Source organism: Aethalodelphis obliquidens, unplaced genomic scaffold (assembly GCF_003676395.1).
Source record: "Aethalodelphis obliquidens isolate GAN/ISIS:26980383/991018 unplaced genomic scaffold, ASM367639v1 scaffold26, whole genome shotgun sequence".
Taxonomy (NCBI): Eukaryota; Metazoa; Chordata; class Mammalia; order Artiodactyla; family Delphinidae; genus Aethalodelphis; species Aethalodelphis obliquidens.
The window spans coordinates 10,440,359-10,444,547 of NW_020837970.1; the positions used below are offsets into that span (position 1 = coordinate 10,440,359).

The following is a 4,189-nucleotide window of genomic DNA, read 5'->3' on the forward strand; positions in this document are numbered from 1 at the left end:
TGCGGTACGCGGGCCTCTCACTGCTGTGGCCTCTCCCGTTGCGGAGCGCAGGCTCCGGACGCGCAGGCTCAGCGGCCATGGCTCACGGGCCCAGCCGCTCCACGGCATGTGGGATCCTCCCGGACCGGGGCACGAACCCGTGTCCCCTGCATCGGCAGGCGGACTCCCAACCACTGCACCACCAGGGAAGCCCGGGAATGCAGCTTTTGATGGGGCAAAGGAAAGGGCTGGCGGGAAGAGAACTAACATGTATTGAGTGCCTGCTATTTGCCAGACACTGAACTTGGCACTTTATTCTTACAACAACCTGTGGGGATGAGTGTTACATTTGCCACTTTACGGATGAGGCACCTGAGGCTTGGAAAAGAGAAATACCTTCCTTGCACAGGTTCACGAGGCTTGAGTAGCAGAGACTGAATTGTCAACTGGATAATTCTCTGTCTCCAAGACCCAGGCAAGCTCTTTCCATGGCCACCCTAACAAATGCCTCAAACGGGGACGTTGTGTTTCCGGAGCCCTCTGAGATGTGGATTCTCCAGTTTTCCAGATGCTGTGATTGTTTTTGTTGATCCGGGGCACAGTGTACCACTTCTGGCAATCACATAATGCTCCACGTGGGACATGGCTGTGTCCTTCTCCCAGAGCGCCACGGGGAGGGGGTGCTGAGGGCCCCTGCACTCCGCTCACTGCGCAGAGCATCTGCCCAAATGGGATACGAAGAACCTGACACCACAGAGCTTTGATTTGATATGTTCTCCAGCAAAGGAGAATATGAGCCCAACCACGGAGTTCTTTGTTATATTAATGAGCTCTGCTTTGACTGGTGTGGGGTGGAGGGTGGCGTATGGAGGGAAGGTGGGGGAGAGGGAAGGAAGAAGGAAGGAAAAGACCAAGGGGTTTCCTATGCCTGGGCGGTGACTGAGGGAACCCCTAGGCCAAGACGTGCATGGACCCCTTGATCCCTGTGTGAAAGTCTAGGTCTTTGAAAAAATACAGTCACTTTTGTCTCTTTCTTCACATCTGCTTCTTCACTTCTGCAGCTGTGGCTCAGAGTCATAACCTCTGTGTGAACCCTAGCTACCGTGCTCAATTTCAGACAGGATCAGGTGGAGGGCAATGTGACCCACAGGAAAGAAGGCCAGACTTGTGGCTCTGCCAGGAACCAGCTCTGGGCCCTTAGCAAGTCTCTGGCCCAGTGTATGCATCAGTTTTCTGATCTGTACGTTGAAATAAGATGTCTAACCCCACCCAGGGTTGTGAGTGTAGGATGAGACCGTATATGGGAAAGTACTTTGGAAAACAAAAGCACTTGACATACACAAGATGCTCCTGAGAGAGGGCTTGAAACAAAAGAAAGATGTCTTGATCTCAGTCTTGGTTTACTAACTCAAGAAAATGAAATCTGGATTCCAACCAGGGACCGTAAGTTCTTACCCAGCCCCTGCTACCAGTTTCCATGGTAACTTGTGACTCTGGTCTAATTACTTGTCCACGGACTCCAACTGCTTTTTCTGTCGAGTAGGGAATGATGGCTTGTCACCGGGACTTTTATAAAGCCCTCTTCATGATTGATTAAAAATGACAATAAATCAAAATCCTATGCACGGGGAAAGTTAGCATTTTAAGTGAAAATAAACCTGGGTGCCATTATGTGTTATCTCTTTCCAGGTAAATTATTCTGAAAACCATGGTTAGCTGACACCAAGACTGCTTAGGAGATATCATTAGACTATAATAGCTTAAGGTTTCTCATATCCATCTATCCTTTCACACCTGCTGGTTGGATCTACTCTCCTCTAACCTCAGAGGTTTGGTCCAGATCCTGTTCTCCTTGTTCTCAGTCTGAAGCACTGTCCTCTCTCAACCCTGTGTTTTAAACCGTAGTGCGGTCACAGACCACATTGCAGCAAGCTCACAGGTGCCAACCTAAAGCAAATAGTCTTCATATCGATTCTGAAAACTTCCACCAATGGTTAGGGAGGCCAAATAGTAGAGGGGAAAGAGCTTTGGCATCATATGAAACTGGACTTCGCAACTCAGCTCCACCACTCACTTCCTGTGTGACCTTGAGCAAGTCACCTAACCTCTCTGAGTCTCAGTTTCCTACTTTGTAAAGAGATGAAAGCCATAGAGTAAGTATACTGCAAAGAGGAGAGGGGAGGAATAAATGTAATGAGCTAGGCATGTGAAGAGCTTAGCGCAGTGGCTCATAATAAGCACTATGTAAATGTAGTTCTCTGCTGTAGAAAGGTCTTGATTGGCTGAAGGGGGACTGTTTCACCCCATAGTTCCTAGTTTGGGCAACCCCACCAGCCTCCCTGGTTTGAGCAATCACACCAAATTCCCTGAACCCTAAGAAAAGAATGAGTGATTTCCAAGTAACACTGTCCCCCGCAATTCTACACATTGGCCTCTCAAAGAATGTAGTTTTTGTCATAACAAACCAAACTCCCTACTGAAGCAATGATGCTTTCTAAATCAGTAGACTCAGAACCACTCTGCCACAGGAAATGCCCAATCACTAGACTCTTGGGGCTGGGAGGTATTCCTGAGCTCAGAGATGCCACGTACTATTGGAATAAGCTGGCAATTTCCCCTTGCTTGGATGCTCTAGTTCCGTGCAATTGCAGGAATGTATGAGCTTATCCCTCCTTTCAGTTCCTTTCAAAAAAAAACCTAGCAAACAACCCCCAGATGCTTGCATTTCAGTTTGCATTGGTCTCCCCTGGTCTCTTATCCTTGAAATAAGAGTTTGGGGCTCACTTTGCAGTGGAATAAATTATAACTAGGTTACTTCTGTCTGCATCCTAGTTTTTTAACACAGATATGCAAAACTTCTCTTTGCTATTACATATCTGTTTTCTCATCTCGACAGGGTTTTGTGGCGGTTAGAAATGATGACAAGATACAGAGAGAGTCCTTAAAGGATGTTCAAAGATCAGAAAATGAAAACTTACAAACTTGGGCTTGCTCTTCAAATTCGGTTTCCTCTGGGGGGCATGGGAAGGGAAAATCCCTCCAATACCTCAGTCATTCCATTTTTATCATAGAAACTTGATGATAAAGTGAAGTGGTACTTAATTCCAATGAGAATTTGTAAAATTCTTTTGAGATGTTTAAGAAGAACACTAAACTCCAAGATTATAAAGTGTACTTTGCCTGTAACTGTTGAGTTGGCTGTTTGTTTTTAGTGCAGGCAACAGATGTGTCTGTTATAAGAAGGATCCCTGGGCTTATTCTACCCTCTGAGAGAACAAACAAGTTGACACAGGCCCACTTCATAGGAAAGAAATCAATTCAGAGATATTGAATAAGAGAAAACCCATCATAATAGGTCTCATGTAACTAGCTGTCAGCAGAAGAGAAGTGGTAAGAAGTGGGGAAGATAGAGAAAAGTTATAGAAGGAAGAGTTCTAACTCGTAGCCATTGTCCAGACAAAAGGGGAGATGCAGGGAAGTGAAAGGAGGTGTATGGGCTTCCACCGGGGGCTGGGCAACAGGGTGGTCTTGTGAAGACTCAATACAGAGTCTGATGCTGCACAAAGCATGCCAGGCAAGACTGGAAATGGAACATTTTTTTTTAATTGAAGTATTGAGTTACAATATTATATTAGTTTCAGGTGTATAACAGAGTAATTCAGTACTCCATTTAAATTTGTTATAAAATACTGGCAGTATTCCCTGTGCTGTACAATATATCCTTGTAGCTTATTTATTTTATGCATTACTACGTTTGTGCCTCTTAATTTCCTACCCCTGTCTTGCCCCTCCTCCCTTCCCTTTAAAGTTCCTGGAAACGGAACTTTAAACATTGAACTAGAACCTGGAAACATCTCAGCCAAGTGATTTTTATATACAAAGCTACTTAGGGGGAATTCGTAAAGGAAAAGTATTGCCCACTATTCCATCCGACCTGACAATAACTTCATTCTTGTACGTTCCATTTTTGTTCTCGTCCGTGTCAACAAAAAATATTTACCAAGTTACTACCAAGCAAATATACTGTATTTTGTATACTACATTTTTGGAAACTAACAGTGGGTCATAAGGATTTTTCCACAGTCCTGCATAGTCTTAAAATTTTTTTTAACATCAACAACATCTTGAGGCTTATGAGGAGAACAAGGAGGCCAGGCGGAGGGAATGTTCCAGATGGACGAGAGCTGGAAAAGAAGGGACCAAGAGGAGC

At 45.1% G+C, this 4,189-nt stretch overlaps 1 protein-coding gene across 2 annotated transcripts in view; it reads left to right on the forward strand.

Annotated features, from left to right (window-relative positions):
- The window catches only part of USP3 (ubiquitin specific peptidase 3), a 195,717-nt gene that overhangs the window by 1,125 nt on the left and 190,403 nt on the right, over positions 1-4,189 (forward strand). The window lies entirely within an intron of this gene.